Below are 24,066 nucleotides of genomic sequence, written 5' to 3'. Positions count from 1 at the left end.
AGTAATCTATTTGATACCTCATGACTATTGCCCCACTGAATTATACCTGAACCCTTGTTTCTGTAATACAAGGACAGCTTAACAAAATTATTTGTTAAAAGGTAAAAGGTACAAGGTCAAGGGCACTTGATCCCAGCGTATGTGCTCGCCTTTTAAATATCAAATTTTGAGACGAGTTGCAAATTCTCTTCACAGACAATATTCATACTTTTCAGACAACACCTTTCACTATCACTGAGTGTATTGTCTCAACTACTAAGCAGACACTCAAAAATTTCTGGCCTTGTAGTGCATAGTTAGTGTAGAGTGACCATGAAATTTCCATGATTATCTCCAGACTGCACAAGTTTTTATTGCATCATATCAATCGTGGAAAGGAAAATTCCTCCAGAAATGAAATCAAGACAGACACAATATTGAAGATACAATTGCTCCAAGGTTGTGTATCCCGTGACAAGTAACTCACCTACAATACTACCTAATCATCACCCCCATCTACAAGACATGCAGGACTATGAACGGAATGCTCAAAGTGCTGCTTCAATCACACTGAAGATCAACAGCATCAAATAAGAAGCAAAAGCAGCTGGCTTGCTTGGTATCCACACATCATCCAAAACAATGCCTCCGACACTAATGCATCGTGGCTATAGATACCATCTACAAAATGCAGAGCAGGTACTTGCTTAGCTTAGTTCAAAAACAGCTCTCAAATCTGTGACCTCCACCACCTAGGGGAAAACATGATCATTTACAGGTTCTCTTTTAAGTCACACACCATCATCTTTGAAAATATACTCCCTTCAACACTATTGTAATAACTGGCCCAACAATTTATGCATGACAGAAAAAGAAGATACTGGAAATAATCTATAGTTCAACTGTGATCTGTGGAGAGAGAATGCGTACAGAAATATTTCAAGTCAATGACCATCAGAACTGGAAAGGATCTCAATCAAAGCAAGTTTATGCTGCAGGGAAGGTGGGTGGGATGGGACTGAAAGAGCAGAAGGAAGATCTCTGATAGGGTTGAAACAAGTGGGGAGGGGTCCTCTTAAAATAACAATGAAGGCTAATAAATAACAAATTATATGTTTGAAGTATATAAAAAAATGAAATCTTAAATACCAGTACAGAAGAGAGAAAATTGAACGCTAGAAATGTGAATTGTAATGGCTGATTATCTGGAATGATAGCATTTGCTGTTTAATCTTGAAGCCTCTAATATTTCTAACTTGGAAGATGGGGTACTGTTCATACATCAATGGTCGATCTTGCATTGAACCTCAATGGAGCAGACAAGGTGATTAAAAACAGAGGGGTCAGAATGGGTGTGGGATGGCGAATCAAAGAAACAGAACACAGGAAGCTCAGGGTGAAATTGTTGCCTTAGCCAAAACAAGAGTTTGGGTCCCTGGTTGAAAGAGACAGGATAAAAGAGATCTCTCGTGAAGATTCTACCAGGACAGTAGAGGGCATTGATGGAAATGAAAGGTGTCACAGAGGAACAAGACCACAGGAATGCCAAAAGCAGAAAGGGAGAGATGTAGCTGGCGATGGCACCACATTGGAGCTATCAAAAAGTGGAGTTGAAGACAAGGAGAAGAAAACTACCTTTGTTCTGGCACATGAGGTGACTGCAAAAAATAGACATATGGCAGAGATTAAAATAAAGGAAACAACATATCCGTAGCAATACTGCAACAGATGACATTGCCAGAACAGGTCTGACAGAAGCAGAGAATTGCCGATATGGTAGTGCATGAATGTTCAGTGTATCCATATCACAAACTTCTTACCTGAAATGGGCACAAAAGATGGGAAAGGGAAGAATTATTGATAATTCTGAGAGAATTTTTTTTTTAAATGTGATGAAACCTGTCAGAATAGAAAGCACAACTGACAGTTATGAACATTCTAGCAGAGGTGAAACCAGAGAGGACAGAAACAAGGAATGTATTACATATCACACAACACTTTAGATTGGTCCATAAGAATGACACAGTGTCTTTCAGTTTCCTGTCATTTGAATTCTCCATTCCACTCCAATTCTAACTTGTCTTTAGCTTGTTCATAAACAAAGTTCAAAGCAAGACCAAAACATAACTATTTGTCTTTCAACTCAATGTATTTCTTCAAGACTCAAATTCAAATTTAACAATTTAGTTCTCACATTTCCCACATTACATTTTTCTCTCTCCTCTCCTGTTATTAGGATTGATTTGATTGCCTTCATACCTTTCCTTAAAATGGCTTTAAATCACTCCTTTACAAACTTCCAGCTAATGTTATAACCACTCATGTAATTTAGTCTCATTTCCAGTCCATCATCATTCACCAGCCAACTGTGCAACTTAGACCTCGTTTCACTTTGAATCCTCCCACTTCTGATGAAAGACTGTAGGTCCCATTTCTTCCTTCAGCGACCTTGCTGATTATTTGCACCATTTCCTATTTTCTTTTCAGGTTTTCATTAGTTTTTTTTTAACTATTTGTTTCTGTGTGCCTTCTCCATACCTTATTTTTATTTATTCATTTAACTTCTGCAGCAGGATGCCCAAATCCATACCAAATTAGTTTTAGCTTTGCTCCCGTAGTATGTTAACATGGTAACAGGAACATTGGTGTCATAGACAACGACATACCACTAAACCATAGAACAACTAACATATGCTCCACAGCACAATGGCCCCAGAATCTGAAGAACTCCCTTATGTGCCATGTCATCAGTACATCAGTCTTTTTTCATTGGTTCCTGGCACAAGGAATAATCTGTAGATCACTACCTTTAACAATACTAATCATAAATTCAGGATCAAAGTCAGGTTTATTATCACTGAACATACATCATGAAACTTGCTGTTTTGCTGCAGCAGTACAGTACAACACAGAAATTACTACCAAAGATATACATAAAAATAGTGAGGGATTATTCATGGGTTTATGAACCATTCAGAAATCTGAGGGGAAGAAACTGTTCCAAAAATGTTGAGTGTATTTCTTTAGACTCCTCTACCTCTTCCTTGATAGTAATAATGAGAAGAGGGCATGTTCTGGATGTTGAGAGTCCTTAACAATGTATGTCACCTTCTTAAGGCACTGCCTTTTGAATATATCCTCAATGGTGGGTGGCCTTGTGCCCATGATGGAGCTGGCTAAGTTTACAGCCCTCTGCAACCTCTTTCAGTCCCATTTATTGAAGCTTGCAAACCAGGCAGTGATGCAACCAGTTAGAATTTTCTCCAAAATACAACAGTAGAAATTTGCTAGAGTTTTTAGTGATATGCCAGATCTCCTCAAACTCTTATTGAAATACAGCCATCGGTGTGCCTTATTCATGATTGTATCAACATGTCAGTCCCAGGCTAGATCCTCTGACATATTGGTATGCAGGAATTCTAACTCCTACCCTACAACCTCCATCTCATACTTCTTCCACATGTGTTTGGTTCCCTCACTTGCAGAATTTTTTTTAATGTTCCATGATGACGCTTATCCTGACATGATGAAAGCAAAACCTTATGCACCTTGGGTCTGTGATGAAAGTGCCAAAAGTCAGAAGTATCTACCCGACATCCTGGCCATTGAACTCCACTTTTCAAATCTCTTCCCTCATGTTTAAGCTTCTTTTCAATTCACTGTACCCTACAGTACATAATGAAGTTACCCTACAAATAGTGGATACTTCAATGGATATTCTCCAATATTCTTTGACCTCTAGATTAGTTTAAGAATTGTAATGTAGATATTGTAATCCTTCGGCTTTAAAAAAAAGGATAGAGAAAACAGGAAATTATAGGTTGGCTAGCTCAACATCGATGGGGGAAAATACTCACTTCCAGTATTAAAATAATTTGGAAAATAGTAACAGGATCAGTTTTCTCCAGTGATATGCATTAAATTTGGGATGGTCAACACATCTGATAAGCCAATTAAAGGGATCAGATGTATGCAATACTAAGTTAACCAAGTTCCCTGTTACCCATCCTTCCAATAAAGCAACAAAAATAAAATCGGACACAGCAATTGTCATTAACCCAATATTATAACCAACAGTCATTATTTACTAAAGGAAATGAAACACATCCACACAAGAACAAAGTCTAGAAAAGTCAAGCATTGGCATATGTTGCATAGCAGACTCAATGGGCCAAATGGTCTAATTCTGCTCCAATGTCTTATGGTCGTCATGTATTAATTATGCAACCCAATTTCCTACTCTTATTTCAACAATATTTATAAAATGTTTTAATAGAGAATTGTTTGTACTCTGAGATGTATTACGTAAAACAGCTAACCGTTCAGTACCTGCACGTCCCACATCTGATGGGAGAGGAGGAAGAGTTCTCTAGGGTAGAGAATTCCAGAGATTCATAACCCTCCAAGAGTTGAAACATCCTTATCAATCTGCTCAAAAGCTTATGCTTCAATAATATCATGTCTCAGTTTTGTAAATTTAGACAGCAGGAGTTCAAAGTTGCCTCATAAGTCAGCCTCTTTGGAATCTGAGAGTTGAAGGAAATGTTTGAAATAGAAGATATGATTCAGAAGATAGGTATTTGGGAAGAAAAGAGAAAATGGAAGGCAGGAATTCAAGGAAATGACAGAAGTAACAATGACCAGAGTTTATCAATAAGGGCAGATCTTAGGAACATAGGATCTTAGAGTACGGGTAAACAAAAAGAGTAAGATACAGCAAAAAGTACATGTTCTTTATCTGAATGCACACAATATTTGCAAGATGTGGGAGTATGTGATATATATACATACACATTAATACACATACATATGCCTACATGGAAATAATTTAATAGCTTTACAAAACTGGGGTTGCAAGTTGACCAAGAATATTGAAGATATTTTATATTTTAGAATGAGAGGCAGATAGGAAAAGATAGAGGAACCTCTAATAAGGGAAATTACTGAAATAATAAGTTATGATGATGGCAAGAGTAAGAAGTCATTAGTATTATATAGATCCCCTGTCACCAGCCACACTAGAGGACAGGGTGTAATCTGGAAATGATGGGCACAAAAAAGTCTACAGATGCTGGAAAAGCAAAGCAATACACGCAAAATGCTGGAGGAACTCAGAAGGTGAGGCTGAGATAGTTGATGTTTCAGGCCGAGACCCGGTGCTGCAAGTAATCATGTGATTTTAATCATCATATAGATTGGGAGAACCAGATTGGCAAGAGGATGATTCTATACAGTGTATTTCGGAATGTTTCTTAAGCAACACAATATGAGACAGAATTAATTAATATTCTCATAGCAAGAATTCCCCAAGGAAAGAATAACCATGGTGAGGCACCATTGCAAACTCAGTTTAAAAAGACAAGAATCTTGGGTCTGAAACTAGGAACCTAACCTTAAATAAACACAAATGCAATACCATGAAGGATAAGATGGTTGAAGTGGACTTGAAAACTAGATTAAAGGCATAATTATATTTAAGTAATGTTAGAGATTTAAAAGGATATTTCAATGTACAATGAAATGTTCCACAAGGACATACCATTAGTATCCAACAAAGGAAGTTCTAGGCATACAATGCTGCAGATTAGTGATTTGTTGGAGGATTTGGAGACTTTTAAAAAAAACAAAGGATGACTAAACAAAATATAGAGAGAAATGATTATGACAGTCATCAAGCAAATAGAAAAACTTAAGTTTCCCTAGGTATCAGAAACAGGTTTATTATCACTGGCAAATGTCATGAAATTTGTTGATTTGCTGCACAGTACAGTGCAAGACATCAAGTACAAGCTACAACAGATAAGTAAAATACACAAAAGAATATTGAGGTAGTGTTCATGGATCATTCAGAAATCTCATGGTGAAGAAGTTGTTTCTAAAATATTGAGTGCGAGTCTTCTGGCTCCTGTACCTAATCCCCACTGTTAGGCATGTCCTAGATGGTGGGGGCTCTTAATGATGGATGATGCCTTCTTGAGGAACTGTCTTTTGAAGATGTCATTAATGGTGGGAAGGATTGTGTCCATGATGTAGCTGGCTGACTCTAACCACTCTGCAGCCTCTTTAGATCTTGCACATTTGAGACTCCATATCAAGTGTTAATGCAACCAGTCAGAATATGCTCCACCACACGTTTGCAGAAAATTGCAAGCCTTTGATGATATATCAAATCTCCTCCAACTCCTAATGAGCCATAGCCACTGGCATGTCTTTTTCATGATTGTGTCAATGTGTTGGACATGGAATGGATCCTGAGATGTTGACATACAGAAACTTGAAACTACTCACCCTTTCCACTGCTGATCCTTCAATGGGAACTGGTGTGTGTTCTCCCCACTCTTTCTCTCAAGTCTAGAATCAATTCCTTGGCCTTGCTGATGGTGTGTGCAAGATTGTGTCGCAACACCACTCTGCCAGCCAATCCCTCATTCTCAGACATCTCATCATTGCCATTTGAGATTTTGCCAATAGTGGTGCTATCCACGTATTTATAGATGGCGTTTGAGCAGTGCCCAGCTAACAGTCATGAGTGAAGGGAGAGTAGAGTGGTACAAAGTCCAAGGTAAATTTATTATCAACTATATATCACCATATTCTACACCAAGATTCATTTCCTTTCAGGCATCCACAGTAGAATTACAATAGAATCAATGAAAAACTATACATAAAGACTTACAACTAAAATGCAAAAGATAATCTATAAATATATATACAAATAATAAATACTATAAATACCATTGAGAACACGAGCTGTACAGTCCTTGAAAGTTAATCCATAGGTTGTGGAATCAGTTCAGCTTTGAGGTGAATGAGGTTATCCGCACATGTTCAGGAGCCTGATGGTTGAAGGGTGACAACTGTCTCTGACCCTGATGGTACGGGCTCCTGTACCTCCTGCCCGATGGTAGCAGTGAGAACGATGGTGGGGTCCCAGGTGATGGATTCTGCTTTCTTGTGGCAGTGCTCCTGGTCGATGTGCTCCATGGTGGGAAGGGCTTTGCCTGTGATGGACTGGGCTGTATCCACTACTTTCCATAGTCTTTTCCATCTTTGGCCATTAGTGCATCCATGCCAGGCTAAGATGTTGCCAGTCAGAATACTCTTCTCTATGTATCAGTAGAAGTTTGTCAGAGTTATAGATGACATGCCAAATCTACACAACTTTCTACAGAAATAAGAGGCAATGCCATTCCTGCTTTGTAATGGCACTTATGTGCTGGTTGTTATGTTTTGCTAATCCATAACAAACTAAAGTGAAAAGAAAAGAGCAGGAATGCGAGTCTAACTCATTTTTTTTTTAACTTTAAGTGAGGCTCGTGGGCATCATGATGTATGAAATTCACATATTTTAACATAACCATAATGAAATATATAAACAAATATTTACAAGATTACTCAAATATTGAAATACTAGATACACAACACTCCTTCATTCTTAGCTGTAAACAACTCAATAGAGAATACATTTCAACTTACATATATCATACTGTATACTATATATTACAATTTCTATATAGAGAGGCACAGCAGAGTAAATTGTCCCACCCAGGACTGAAGATTAAGTCACTGTGAAGGATTTCTTACTCTTATTGGATAATGACTTTCTTTGGCAGGGGAGACTTCTGGCTGTGAAAACATTGTCAAGTTCTGGGGCCTCCTCCATGGTGGTTGAAGGAGTTGACTCTGAGACCGCAGGAAGTGGTTCTGACAACTCTGAAAACATTTCTTCTCCTAGTTCGTACATCTTGATCTTGGGAAGGTGCACTTAGTTCAACTGGAATATTCTTTTATTAATTCTTCTCGTGCTTTCTTTACAATCTGATCTCGCCTCTTGGTTTCCTCATCCACAACATCATCGGATGAATCTCATTTTTACCTCCTTTCTTTTCACCCTTCCATTCATCCAGCTGAGCTCTGGTCTTTGCATCTACTTTTACAAGTAGCTTTTTGTCTCTCACTTGAAGTTCATGCAATAACCTTACGGTTCTGGGTCTTTATATTCAAGAAGCCATATCCTTGCAACTTTCCTGAAGTTCCTTGAACTCTCTTTCAGCCTGAAAGCAGGCCACATTTTGCAGATTAACTATATTATCATACCAGGAGCTTTCTCAGATATGCTACCGAAACTGTTATAGTCTGACCACTATTTTCGTCACTTTCACAATTCCTCTGAGCAGCATAGTCTTTCCTTGGTCCAAGCAACGCAAAAAATGCTGGAGGAACTCAGCAGGCCAGGCAGCACATATGAAAAAGAGCCCAGTCAATGTTTTGGGCCAAGACCCTTCAGCAGGACTAGAGGGGAAAAAAGAGGAATAGATTTAAAATGTGGGGGGAGGGAAGGGAGACACATAAGGTGATAGGTGAAACTGGGAGGGGTGAAGTAAAGTGCTGGGAAGTTGATTGGAATCTAATAGAAGAGGGCAGACACTCATGGAAGAAAGAAAGGGGGGAGGAGCACCCAAAGGAGGAGATGGGCAGGCAAGGAGATAAGAAGAGAAAGGGAAAAGGGGATGGGGGATGAGGAATGGTGAAGAGTGGTGGATGGGGGGAAAATGGGCATTACTGGAACTTCAAGAAATCAATGTTCAGGCCATCATGCTGGCAGCTACCCGGACGGAATATAAGGTGTTGTTCCTCAAATCTGAGTGTGGCCTCATTGCAACAGTAGAGGAGGACATGGATACAACTGTCAGCATGGGAATGGGATGTGGAATTAAAATGGGTGGCCACTGAGAGATCCCGCTTCCTCTGGCAGACAAAGTGTAGGTGCTTGGCGAAGCAATCTTCCAATCTACGTCGGGTCTCACCAATATACAGGAGGCCACACCAGGAGCACCGGACATAGTATGTAACCCCAGCAGACTCACAGGTGAAGTGTTGCCCCATCTGGAAGGACTGTTTAGGGCTCTGAATGGTAATAAGGAAGGAGGTGTAGGGGCTAGTGTAGCACTTGCCAAGATGCTTTCCAACTGGAGGCACAAAAGTTGGCACCAACATCTGTTTGCCCTGTGTTTGACAATGGTTCATGATGTAGAGCATGGAGACAGTTGTAGCATCGTCCAATACCTTTCTTAATTCACTTTCATTTGGCTATATTTCAGGGGATGTGGCATGCAAATGGTGGATGGATCTGAAATCAAGTTGTGGCTTTCTCAGCCATATATGGCCCCCACAATGCTGGCCCTCCAGTTTTTAAAACCACATAGAAAACCAAAATGGCTTTTTGGTTGCATTTCCCTGTTACTAATGCTATTCCCACAGGACTGATATTTTCTCAGTAAAAGTTCTCAGCTGGGTGTCTGCAGGCTTCAGTTCAGTATCTTTGAAATGCTGTTCAAAAGCATTTTGAGGAATGATTGAAACAGCTGAGTGTCCAATTCCATTTTAATTAATTTGCCATTCACTTCTGATGCAAGCCATATTGCTTGTTCAGTTAGTTTTCACAGAAGATCTCAAAGCTACTCAGTCCTGTGTCCCTCTCATTATTATCAGATTTTTCATCAGTGGCACTTAGATTAGTGCTCATTTTGAAACTGCAGCTTGACTTTTTCTCTTCCTGTATTGGAGAATAAAGTTGCATTGTTTGTTGTGTGGCCAGCCTTGTGTTTGTTATTTGTTATGTATCCAATTTATTGGCCAGAATGTAATCTCTGTATTGCCTCTGTTCTATTGAATGCATCAGTGCCTTAAGAATGTAGCTAACAGTGAAAGTAAGCATGTAGAGATAACGGTGGTAGACAGGGTAGTGGAGTGGTGTGATGGTATGAAAACGAGTCAAGGCACTAGAACAAGTATAAGCTACTGAACAAAAATACTGGTGGCGAATCGAGAAGCTAATGTGCAGTTGATAAGAGGGTATGCTAATATAACTGAGATAAGAAAGTACTATAAAGAATACTGTGTACTAGGCTCGGTGGGCAATTAGTGACACGCTCATTAATTGTCTCAGCTTTTGTTTGCAAATAAAGGGTTAAACTTCTCGAAGAATCTTCTGCGTCTCCTGGTTATTTCAAGAAACCACGACACCTGTTCACTTCACTTACTTTTGTCTGTCAGACATGCTCTTTCTATGTGTCCTACTTGGCTGCATTTTCTTCAGGATTCACCTTTAAACCTGCATTGGTCTGGTGCATGGAAGCCCCTGCCACAGTGGTAACACAATTGGTTCAGAAAGGCCGGTTTCTGTTCTGTTAGACATTACAATTTTGTTCATGCCCACTTTCATTTCTGACTGCAACTCAGTTGCATCTATCTGCCATTTCCCTTGATACAGCCATTTCAACTGCTCTTATAAATGTAAGTTGTGCTTCAGTTAGCAGTTCTTGAAGGCTTTCTCACAAGATTCCACAAACAATCTCTCAGTACATCATTAAGCCCATTACTAAACTGACAATGATCAGACAATTTCTCCAATTCAACCACACAAGCTGAAATGGACTCTCCTTCCTTTTGATTCAACTTATGAAACCTAAAGTGTTCTGTAATCAACAGTGGTTTCGGCTCTAAATGTTCCTGCATTACTTTCATGACATCAGCAAAGCTCATTACGGCCAGTTTATTTGGAGCAGTCAAACTCCTAAGCAAACTATGCTTTTAAATCCAATGCACTCAGCAAAATTGACATTCCATCCAATATACAATATCCAGTTATCTATTGTGCAATCAAACATGTAATTCAGGTCACTTCTGCTCTTTTCTTTTTTAAAAATGATTTTTATCATGGGTACTCACTTTATAAACCCATGAATTCTACGGTTTCCTGCCTTTTTAAAAAAAGACTTCACTTTCTCCAATTGTAAAGAAAAAAAAGATGGACCGCACTTTTTTTTAGAAAAAGAAACTTGACCATTTCTCTCTTGTGAAGAAAGCATGCTGCATTTTATTTTATCAAAAAAAGTTCGAACATTGTGCAGCGTTTCAACTGGTAAATAGTTGTCTCGGGTTCAGTTAAAACTTGCTTGTCACCACTGTTATGTTTTGTAACTTCAAAACACAAAACTAATGAAAAGCAAAAACACAGCTAGGAATGTGAGTCTAACTTTGTTTTTTTTACTCTAAGCAAGGCTCATATCATAATGAATGCAATTCATGCATCTTTGCATATAACCATAATGAATTATATAAACAAAGAATGTTTAATCAAACAATATATTTACAAGATCACTCAAATATTACTGAAATGTTAAATACACACTGTTCCCAGGATATGATAATGCCAAGGAATCAAAAAAATACTGAACCTCTCCACCACCAATCCCCTAATGAGGATTGGCTCTTGGACCTCTGGTTTCCTCCTCTTGTAGTCAATGATTAGTTCTGGTTTTGCTGGTATTGAGAGGTTGATGTTCTGGCACCCCTCCTATATATGATTTCATCATCTCCCTCCTATATATGATTTCATCATCTCCTTTGATTTGGCCAACAACAGTAGTGTTGTCAGCTAACTTAAATATAGCATTGGAGCTGAACTTGGCCTCACAATCATAAATATAAGGCGAGTAGAGCAGGGGATGAGAGTTATGTCTCTAAAAGCCAACAAGAGGCTAAAGAGCAAGACTCCAGGGATAAGGACAACAGAGAGGTGATCACAGGATGCAGAAGAGCGGCTAAGGGTACAGCTTAGAGTCACACTCCGAATGTCACAGACTTCATAAAAACAGTCACAGGCAAGTGTCTCCCCACAAAACCATTCAGAGTCTTCCACAGTCAGAAGCCCTGGATGAATCATGAAAACCATAATCTGCTGAGGGCCAGATCAGTGACAGTCAAGCCTGACGAGGTCCAGATACAATCTCCAAAAGCCATCTAATATGCCAACCTGCAATTCCAGACCAAATTTGAATCACTGAAAGATGTTCGACAACTATGGCAGGGCTTGAATGCAATCATCTCCTACAAAGTGAAAACAAATGACATAGATAATATACATGCCTTTTATGCTTGCATTGACCACCAAAACATGGACTCCCACAGCTCCTGATGACCCTGTGTTTTCAGTCTTTGAGAACATCCTTCAGGAGGGTGAACAGGAAAGCATTTAACCCCGACAGGGTACCAGGCAGAGGACTAAAGACCTATGATGATCAACTGGCTTCAATGTTCTGCCAATATCTTAAACCTCTCACTTCAGAAGTCTGAGGTCCCCAACTGCTTCAAGCAGGTTTCAATTATATGGAAGCTCAAGAAGAACATGGTAACCTGCTTAAATGATGATCGTCCAGAAACAGCGATGTATTTCTTTGAGAGGCTGGTGATGAAACATGTCAACTCCTGCCTGAGAAATGACTCCGATCTGCTCCAATTTGCCAAATGTCACAACAGGTTAACAGCAGATGCCATTTCATTGGTTCTTCACACAACTCTGGAATATCTGGACAAAAGATGCATACATCAGAAAGTTCTTCAATGACTACAGTTTAGCATTCAACACAATCATTCCCTCAAAACTAAGTAATAAGCTTCAATGCCTCTGTGTGCAACTGGAGCCTAGATTTCATCACTTGCAGACCTCAGCCAGTTTGGATCGGCAACATCTCCACAATCAGCAATAGCAAAGACCAAAAGATATAGGAGCAGAATTAGGTCATTTGGCCCATCAAGTCTGCTCCACCATTTCATCATGACTGATCCAATTTTACTCTCAGCCCGAATCTCTTGCCTTCCCCGGTCTCAGCACATGCTTTCTAAGATAAAGGACACAAACCTGCTCACAATACTCCAAGTGAGGCATCACCAGTGCTTTATAAAGTTTCAACATTATATATTACTTTTACATTCTAGTCCTCTTGAAATTACTGCTAACATTGCATTTGTCTTCCTCACCCCAGGCTCAACCTACAAATTAACCTTCAGGGAACCCTGCACAAGGACAAAGTCCCTTTACACCTCAGTTTTTTCCATTTTCTCTCCACTTAGAAAATAGTCAACCTTTTCATTTCTTCTACTGAAATGCATGACAATACACTTCCCGACACTGTATTCCATCTGCCATTTCTTTGCCCATTCTCCCAATGTGTCTAAGCTCTTCTGCAGCCTTTTTACTTTCTTAAAACTACCTGCCCCTCCACCTATCTTCATATATCTGCAAACTTTGCAACAATGTGTCAATTCCAACATTCAAATCATTGATATGTAATGTAAAAGGAATCAGTCCCAACACAGACCCGTGGAACATCACTACTCACCGGCAGCTAGCCCGAAAAGGCTTCCTTTATTCCCATTCTTTGCTTCCTGCCAATCAGCCACAGCTTTATCCGTGCTAGAATCTTTCCTGTAATACCATGGTCTCAAAGCTTGTTAAGCAGCCTCATGTGTGGCACCTTGTGAAAAGCCTTCTGAAAATCCAAGTACACAAAAATCAACTGATTCTCCTTTGTCTATCCTGCTTGTTATTTCTTCAAAGAATTCCAACAGATCTGTCAGGCAAGATTTTCCCTTGAGGAAATCATGATGACTATGGTCTATTTTATCATGTGCCTCCAAGTACCTTGAAACCTCATCCTTAATCATGGACTCCACTGAGGTTAGACTAACTGGCCTATAGCTTCCTTTCTTCTGCCTCTCTCCCTTCTTGAAGAGTAGAGTGACATGTGTAATTTCCCAGTCTTCCAGAACCATTTCAGAATCTAATCTGGTCCAGGCGAATTACTTACCTTCAGACCTTTCAGTTTCTCCAAGATCCTTCCCACATTTATAACTTCACACATTTCATCCCTTCTGACACCGGAAACATTTACTATACTACTAGTGTCTTCCACAGTGAAGACTGATACAAAATACTTATTCAGTTTGTCCACCATTTCCTTGTCCCCCATTACTACCTCTCCAGCATCATTTTCCAGTGGTCCAATATCCACTCTCACCTCTCTTTTACATTATGTATCTGAAGAAACTTTCGGTATCCTCTTTAATATTATTGGCCAGCTTACTTTCATATTTCAACTTTACCTTAATTACTTTCTTGTTGCCTTCTGTTGGTTTTTAAAAGCTTCCCAATCCTCTAACTTCCCTCTAATTTTTGCTCTATCATATGCCCTCTCTTTGGCTTTTATGTTGACTTTGACTTCTCTTGTTAGCCATGGTTCTGTTATAATTCCTTTAGAACTCTACTTCCTCTTTGGAATGTATATATCCTGTGCCTTTCGAATCGTGTCCAGTAATTCCAGCTGTTGCTGCTGTGCCATCATCCCTGCCAGTGTTCCTTTCCAATCAATTCTGTCCAACTCCTCTTGCATGCCTCTTTAATTCCTTTTACTTCACTGTAATACTGATACATCTGTCTTTAGCTTCTACTTCTCAAATTCCACGGCAAATTTGAGTATATCATGATCTCTTTCCCCAAGGGCACTTTTACCTTAAGCTCTCAAATGAATTCTGTTTCACTGCACAACACAATCCAGAATAGCTGATCCTCTAGTTGGCTCAACCACGAGCTGTTCTAAAAAGCCATCTCATGTGCTCTCTAGAAATTCCCCCTCATATAACTCAGCACCAACCTATTTTCCTAATCTACCTGCATATTGAAGTCCCCTAGGGCTATTGTAGCATTGCACTTCTGGCATGTATTTTCAATATCCCATTGTAATTTGTAGACCACATCCTTACAACTGTTTGGGTATCTGGATACACCTCCCATCAGGGTCTTTTTACTCTTGGTCCTTAGCTCTATCCAGAATGATTCAACACCTTCCAACCCTATGTCATCTCTTTCTAATGATTTGATTTCATTCTTTACCAACAGAGTAACACAGCCCCCTCTGACTTCTTGCACATCCTTGTATCCTTGGACATTAAGCTCCCAGCTATAATCTTTCAGCCATGGTTTAGTGATGCCTACATCGTATTTGCCAATCTGCAACTGGGCTGCAAGTTCATCTTCCTTATTCCGTATACTGTGCGCATTCAAATATAACACCTTCAGTCCTGTATTTTTGATTTTGTCTGCCTTTTACATTGCAACTCATCCTGTTGACTGCAATTTTGCCCGATCAACACCTTCTTCACACTACACATTGACCTTGTTTGCAAACCAGCTACCTCATCTTCAACACTACTATCCACCTTTCCGATGATACTTCTGGCATTAAAATATAGGCAGCTCAGGACACTAGTCACACCATGATCGACCTTTTAATTCCTAAGTTTATCTGAGGTCTCACCAAGATCTGCCTCCACAACCTCTCCACTAACAGTTCTGGCACTCAGGTTCCCATCCCCCTTACAACTCCAGTTTAAACCCCACTGTGCAGCATTAACAAACATTCTTGCTAGGATATTCATCCCTCTCCAGTTCAGGGGCAAATAATCCCTTCCATACAGGTCCCACCTTCCCTGGAAGAAAGCCCAATAATCCAAAGATCTTATAACCCTTCCTCCTACACCAACTGTATAATCTTCCTAGCTCTAGTCTCTCTCTAGCACATGGCTTGGGTGAAATCCCAAGACCACAGCCCTGGAAGTACTACCCTTAAAATTAGCATCTAGCTCTCTGAACTCTCTATGTAGAACCTGGTCACTCATCCTACCCATGTCATTGGTACCCCCATGGAGCACAACTTCTGGCTTGTCACCCTCCCATTTAAGAATGACAAGTACTCAAACTGAGATATTCTGGACCCTGGCACTTAAGGAGCCTACATACCATCTGGGAATCTCGTTCTTGTCCATTCCCCTAACTAACAAATCTCCGAACACCACAGCATGCCTCTTTTCCCTCTTCCCTTCCAAGTCACAGAGGCAGACTCAATTCCAGAGACCCAACCATTATGACTCCTCTGTTATGTCATTCATCCTGCCCCCACAGTATCCAAGGTGATATATCTGTTTTGATGGGGGTGGCAACAGGGTGCTCTGCACTGGCTCCTTAACCCCTTTCCTTTCCCTGACTGTCACCTAGTTTCTATGTCCTGCACCTTGGGTGTAACTACCTCTGTGTCCTACTTATCACTGCTTCAGCCTCTCAAATGATTCAGAGTTTATCCAGTTCCAGCTCCAACTCCTGAATGTGGTTTGTTAGAAGCTGGATGTACTTCTCATAGTTGTAGTCATCAGAGACACTGAAGGTCTCCCTGCATTCCCACATCCCGCAAGAGGAGCATTTCACTATTCTGCCTGTCATCTCTACTGTTTTAGTTGAGCAGAGACAAAAAAGAATTTTTCTTTCCTTTGCTTTCTCTGATGATGCCGCTCTGGCTCTGGTCAAAGCTCTTTTACATTGCTGCAACCTGCTGCTGTCTTTTATCCTCGGGCAGTGGACCTGATTGAAGTCCCCCCCTTTCCAAACTTCCAATGTCTGGTTGGCCACTGGGTAGCTTGTGGTTATTTAATAAGTTAAGTTTGACGTAATGCAAAATAAGTACTATTTTTACCTGCACTGCAAGGCTGTGTGCTTCGCCCCCTTGCTGCATTCTTTATACTTCTGTGAAGCTGAGCACAGCTCCCATGCCATATTTAAGTTTGCCAATGACACCATTGTTGTTGGCTGAATCAAAGGTAGCAATAAATCAGCATATGGGGTGGGGGTGGGGGATTGAAAATCTGGCTGAGGAGTGCCACAGCTTCTCAGTCAATGTCAACAAGACCAAGGAGCTGATTATTGTCCTCAGGAGGAGGAAACTGGAGGTCCATCAGCTATTTCATTGGTATCAGAGGTGGAGAGGGTTAGCAACCCTAAATTTCTCAGTATTATCATTTCGGCTGTCAAAATGGCTGTTGTGATGCACCTGGTGTGGTGGTGTAGTGGGTGGTGCTTGTCGCTCTCACTTTCAGCTTCCACCTCTGGCCAGCAATCTTACAAAAAGGAGAGCTGAATGTACAAGACTCTCTCGGCCAGCACATAGCCTCTCCAATAGCGAGCCTCATGCAGTGCCTCCCCACTGGCAACATGTGGAAACTGAGCCCATTTCGGACTCAGGCTAAACTACAGAGTACAGGGAGAAGGTCTGGCCCCTGCATTCATAGCATGCAGGTCCACCGGTGTGGACACGTCCTAGTGCTCGTGAACCAAATCCCCAGCTATGGGTAAATGAAGGTTATGGAAGTAAACCCAGACAGCAAATCCAGATTAGAGCCCTCAAGGAAGCTGGACATCATTAAACATCCTTCCGGCAGCTCCTGCAGCCAAGCTGGTGCCAAACACATTGCTTCATAAGCTTTCCTTTGGACTACATCGGTGAGGCCAAGAGGGGTATCTTACGACTGGGCTTCTCAGGATCTCCATACCTTCCACCCAGGTTTGTGATGATGATCACCCATTGTCCTTCAAGACAGATGCCAACCATCATTTCAGAGGATCTGCCCTGGGTCCACCACACAAGTGCCATTACAAAGAAAGCATAGTTGCACTCCTATTTTCTTACAAGTTTGCAAGCTTGAGCAGGTAATTTAAAATTTGGTCTAACTTCTTATAGCTGTGTGCTGGGAAATATTTTGTTTGGTTTCATCATGGCCTGATATGGAAATACCAATGCTCTTGAACAGATGTGCCTACAATGTCGTGGAAACAGTCCAGTCCATCACACGTTCTGGCATCTTAAAGGAAATGGCTTTGGGACAGTGGCTTCTTCAGTTGCAATCTTCCCGAATTCATTAGACTCTAAAGAGCATTCTCCAAAAGCATTGGAGAAACCACGCATGTAACATTACCACTTAAGAATCGTGGTAGGTAGAAAGCAGGAAACTAAAAATGAAGAAATCCATTATTAAAGAGATAACAGGTCATGAGCCTCTGAGGATGCAATAAACTTGAAGAATAAATGCCAGCCAGGTTTAGGAGCACACACTTGATAAAGTTTCACATAAAAGGTTACTGCACTGGAGTGCATGGGGTGGGACAATGAATTGTTATTAACAGAAGATTGGCGATCAGCAAATAGTGAGATGCCATGGGGGGGGGGGGGGAGGTTCAACGGTGGGCTTCACTATTTTCAAACTATAGAAATTACTTGAACGAAGGTACCAAGTGTAGTGTAACTAAATTAACTGATATAATTAGCAAGTTGAGAATTATGGAAAAAGCTAGACAGCTCCTTGACGACTTACTGAACAAGGCAGTAAGATCATTTAAGGCAATACACTCAGTTTAAAGATGAAAAATTCTAAAATTCTGTGTTGCCTTTCTTGAACACAACTTGCAGTTTTCCCAGTCACTGGGACTTCCTGGAATCTTGGAAATTTTACAAGAGCACACCCATCATCGGTGCAGCTACTTCTTTAAATCACAGTAGTATGCAAGCACTTGGGCTGAGGTAGCACATCAAAATCAGGTTTCATTATTTTTTATGCAGGCTCAGAGCATTCAATACCATTTCCCCCAAATTATTTCCCTGCAATTATTACTTAGATGCTAAAATACACGTGAATCTCCTTGCTACACACCTATACCAGGGCCATTAAAAAAAACACTGTAGCCAATTAACCCATCAGCACACATTTGGGATGTGGAAGTAAATTTGAGCACCTGCATACTCTACAGTGGGACACTCCACAACCTGGATCTACACGTAGACGTCGTGCTGCAAGGATTCCATCAGACAGTTGGAACAGTTGCGGATGAGATGCCAGACGAAATTGGATCCAACCCCGGCTCCCGAACGGACGTGCTTGCGTCTGCTCCTCCCGGCCCACATTTCATCATGAATCAAACCTACTTCTCAATATATATTGAGCCTGATCCAGGGCATCCTCCACCTGGTCCAAACATGCTCTCTCAACCAAGATCAGAGAGGCTTTGCCGAGGTCTAACAATGCGGTCACGAGCTGGAGGAGTGGCTTGACAAAAACGACTAAGTGTGAAGAGAAAAACATCTGCCATACGAAACAACAATCACGAAGTGGGGCCAGGTTAAGAGGATCAAAACTAGATTACTGGAGCTAATGCCACACTATTGTTCCGGCACTAGTGCCTTTTCTCTAGCAACTGAAATTATTTTAAAGTTGCCCTTCCTTTTTTGTCCCCACATTTTCTTCTTAAATGTCTTTGTCTTCCATATGAAATCTGTTACAAAATGTACAATGAGATACTATTCTCAAGGTTATGTTGTGGCCTGTTAAAGCAGTGCCGAAACCACAAAATGTAGGTTAGATTGGGAAGAATTAAAGCCATGGGAAACTGAAGCGCAAAGGCGCTTACAAACTGAATGCTCTGCTAAGTGGACATTCAATTCTGTGGCAGGTTATCCATTCACAGACGAGTGTATCTGGCATTTTCTGCATTTCACAGCTTTTATATATTCCTTGCTTTCTTTTTCTAACTACCTCTATTAATATTAGCAATAACTTTATCAGTTCATTTCCACAGCCTCTTTTGATTGGAGATATTTACATTCTATCCACTCAACACCTTCTGTACATCTTTCTTCTGCTGCTGTAGCCCAACCACCTCAAGGTTTGACGTGTTGATTTCAGAGATGCTCTTCTGCACATTCCTGTTGTAACGCGTGCTTATTTGAGTTACTGTTGCCTTCCTGCCAGCTTGAACCAAGTCTGGCCATTCTCCCCTGAACTCTCATTAACAAGGCGCTTCCCCTCCCCACCACACACACACGGAACTGCCTCGCATTGGTTGTTTTTTTCTCCCCCACACTATTTTCTGTAAACTCCAGAGACGATTGTGGGTGAAAATCCCAAAAGATCGGCATTAGATATTTCTATTAATACGCAGGTGTCCAGGAGCAGGTATACCTAATAAAGTGGCCACCAAGTTTACTCACAAAATCACAATTTCACTCGCCGGTGTACACGTCCTCCAGTATCGAAGAGTGCTTGTTAAATCTGACTTCAGGGAAGGAAGCTTCCACCGAAATATTACAAGGAAAACTGCAGCCAGACATGCCATCTTTCAGGTAAATTAAAATCAAAGGTTTGTCAGCTGATGATAGATATATACATAGTTTCTTATTACCTTCACACTGTCTGTGGAAATTTGTACAGCTGCAACATTAAGTGCATAGCTGCAGCTCTGAAACATGAACGTAGAATATAGTTCAGGCTTCTCTGATGAAAATGGACAAAAGTCGGGTGATAAATCTTAAATATTATTAAAGTCAAATTCAGAATCACAGGACTGAAGTAATTAAGTAGCTTGGATGGAAAACGTAAATTCTATGTAGATGTCATTTTTTTTGTACGGTGTACATCACTTGCAGACAGTAGTGCAAACCAAATGCATGTAATTACTGCATGTACAATGCAAAACTATGGTAGAAAGAATATAAATACAACTACAACCGAGTTACAATATCATTACAGCGAAGGGAACCAACCTGTAGTGGCACCACATAGCTGGAAGCAGGTTACAACTTAAGCACAGCCAGACCTGCTGGTTATGTACCTTTCCTTGTGGGTCAAGTCTTCAACTAATCCTCATTATCTAAAAAAAATGAGGACTATAAAACATGCCAATTTATTCATGCTTTTGCCCTGTTAGGCTTATATGTCACTCCAGATCTACTAGTGTGACTGGCCCTTAATTGCCTCCGTTCTGGGTTTGGAAGGGATGTAGAGCTTTGACATCAACCTCCATTCTGTGACAAAAAATTGAAACACTAGGCCATTCAGGGAGACTAGTAATTCAGGAAGGATGACATACCACAGATTCAGTTCAACAGTTGATCTGATCTGAGGGTATTTTGTGGTATCAAATGCCACTCAATATGACAAATCTCTGCAAATGCGTGTAATGAGGGGACAAAACTTCATGTTCTGAAGAAACAACTGAAAACACACATTTGTAAGAGTAGTGACAGCAAAGTAACCAGCTACCCTAAAGAATGGAATTTTGTTTTAAAACTCATGCAAGTCTGGAGGGGCATTTTGAGAAATGCAATATTCTAGGTAAGTTACAACTCCTAGTCAGTTACCACAGGTATTTCAGTTCACTTTCCTAGGTTGACCATATATATTCCCAGATGTGGGGCTTTGTGGAGAATCATGAGATAATCTGAAACTGATTATGGGAAAGTACAGCTCATATGGAATACTATGGTAACTTCACAACAGATGCTCATGCAATTGGAAGTGTCAACAAATCATTAAGATGTATTATTATGTATTAGAATTTTATAGAGAAAATTGTTAGCTTAGTAAGTTGCATCAATTAATGATTCTAATTTACTCTACTAAAAATTCCTGGAAAAAAATCATTTAAAGGACTATAATTTCAAACAGTCCACAGCACTATTACTTCCAAACAACTGCACAAAATATTTGTGACACCCTTAGTTATTATACATACCATCTGAAAAACGATCAAAAGCTTACAAACAGCTTAATAAACTCAAAACCAAAATAGAACACAGACCCTACATAGCAGATTGCAACATGTAATGAAGTAGTACTTCATTTGCATTGGGGTGAACAAAAATAAATGCACAGAACTCTAAAGTGACATAAAACAGACATAATGCAAAAACTCCACACAAGATAGACATTTTTAGAAACAGCAGACTAATTTTAACTACATTTCACAATTGATATTCAGTCTTTCTTCTCACTGCTCCCTTCAGAAAATGAGACACAGGATCCTTAAGTCCCACGCCACCAGGTTCAGGAAAGGTTATTACTCTTCAACCATCAGGCTCTCACTCACTTCAACAATGAATTGATTCCACAACCTATGGAATCACTTTCAAGGACACTACAACATGTGTTCTCAATATTATTTATTAATTTTCTCCCCCCCCCCCCCCCCCCCCGTATTTGCAGTTTGTTTTTCTTTTGCACATTGGTTGTCTGTCTTTGTGTGCAGTTTTTCATTGATTTATTGAATTTCTTTGTTCTACTGTGAATGCGCACAAGAAAATGAAATGCAGGATAGTATATGCTGACATATACATACTCTGATATTTAACATTGATATAAAAACAAGTAACAAATCAGATCATTACTTTCTTTGAGTGCTTTCACTTAGATCACTTTTGCAGTCATCTGTAATTTGGAGAGACTTCCATACACAATCTTTCTTAAATCAACAATATCAGTCCAATCCTTCATTTTTTCCCATCACCCAACTAAATTAAATCTGGTATTTTTCTGTCCTGCCAACTCTTGTTGTTCAATACTAATGTTAGGAACAGGATTCCAAATATTAATACTGGTTAAAAAGAATGTAGTACTCATATGATTTAACAAAATTATGGCTGATCAGGGTGTTGCATTTCCATTATATCCCCTCTCAGTCTCGGTGTTAACCCACCTATCCATGCATTAGTCTTGTAAATCTTTTCTGAACTACTTCAGATGCATTAGCCTTATTCTAACAAGGAGACTAGGCATGCCTATAAGGTTACAGGGTAAAATGAATGCAGCAAAATACAAGGAAATCCTGGAGGAAAACTTGATGCAGTCTGTGAGAGAACTGCGATTTGGGAGATTTGTTTTTTCAGCAAGGCAAATGACCCCAAGCATAAAGCCAAAGCCATACAGGAACGGCTTTAAAACCACAAAGTTAATATCCTAGAATGGCCAAGTCAGAGTCAAGACCTCAATTTGTGGCTGGAATTGGAAAAGGTCTGTTCACTCATGATAGCTTGAGCAGTTTTGTACATAAAAATGGGGAAAAATTGCGGTGTCCAGATAGAGACCTGTCCACACAGACTCAAAGCTGCAATTGCTGACAAAGGTGAATCTACTAAATACTGACTTGAAGGGGGTGGGTAATTATGTAACCAGTTATTTTGTGTTTAATAACTATAATTAATTTCGATCACTTTGTAGAGATGTTTTCACATTGATCAACAGAAAAAGACTTTCGTGTCAGTGTCAAAAAAGCAATTAAATCCACTGTGATGCAATGTTGTAAAACAATAAAACATGAAAACTTCCAAGGGAGATGAATATATTTTATTGGTACTGTAAGACTGCTAGCTACTTATAGCTGAAGGATAATTTCATTACTTTTGTGTTCAATTCTCCTAGAAATTAGTATTCAGAATTACTTACTGTCTTTGCATACTAACCATTTGCACCAATATAACCAATTCTCTGCATCTTGGAATATATTTAACTTCTCCTTCGTGATGGGCAATCTTAAGCACTTCCACTCTTGCTAGCATTTTATTCTATCCAACCAATATTGGCACTCGCCTTTCAAGCACCTCGTATCTGTCCTACCTCACACACTGCCCAAAGCCTCACTTAACAACGTAATGTATTGATGTTCAATTTCTGACCAATGTCTGATTGCAAAAACTGGGTTAAACATTCCTTAGTAGCACTCCTCACCCAGACAACATCTTCCACCAAATTATTGTCATTAGAATGAAAAAAAAAGCCAAGTCAGATATCGGGTCCTGTTTACAACTGAACTCAAGATGAAACATAACTAAGGATAGCAAGGTCAAGTTCACCTTTGCATGCATTTATTCACAGTAATGCAAATGCCAATGAGCTGCAGGTAGGGCAAACGTATTGCTCAGCAATGTTGTCTCACTCAAAAGCTGTTTTAAGGAAAAAAAAACTGAAACCTCAGCAATTTCTCCCAAAACTTTCAGGAAAACATGAATGAAAGATAACCATATAAAAAATTGTTGTGTGCCACTGAGTCATTGTTGACTCATGGCAACCCTATGGATAGTGTAGTTGTCCATAAGGTTTTCATGACAATATACGGAAGTAGATTGCGAGGGCTTTCTTCTTGTGAGGTTAGGACTCGGCCAGATTCAAACTCAGGACCATGTGCTGCAAAGTCCAGTGCTGATACATCACTGACTGGCCCAAAAAATGATGTACGCATAAAAGGTTACTACATCATCTGCTTTGAATTATCCAATTTCCTCCACTCTAGATGGCTGTAATAAATCTCAGTCATGTATAAAAGACACGTTACCATTGTAGTGAAACACTGATGGAGAGAATGTATTTTGTTTTATAATAAAGATTTATAAATGTTTCATTCTAGATGTCAAGCTTTGACAAGTCTGAAGCTATTCATATTGATCTAAGAAATGCTAGTTCTCATTTCATTTCCTCCAAGCCATTAAATTTTGTGCAACATTGCTGAAAAGCCGAGAACCCTAACCCTAAATTGGATTAAACATCCATTTCTCCAATGTCTGTCAACATGTAACAACTATTCTTATATGACTGCTC

This window comes from Hypanus sabinus, chromosome 2 (assembly GCF_030144855.1).
Source record: "Hypanus sabinus isolate sHypSab1 chromosome 2, sHypSab1.hap1, whole genome shotgun sequence".
NCBI lineage: Eukaryota > Metazoa > Chordata > Chondrichthyes > Myliobatiformes > Dasyatidae > Hypanus > Hypanus sabinus.
The sequence above is the reverse complement of the archived record's forward strand: the minus strand, read 5'-3'. Positions refer to the sequence as shown.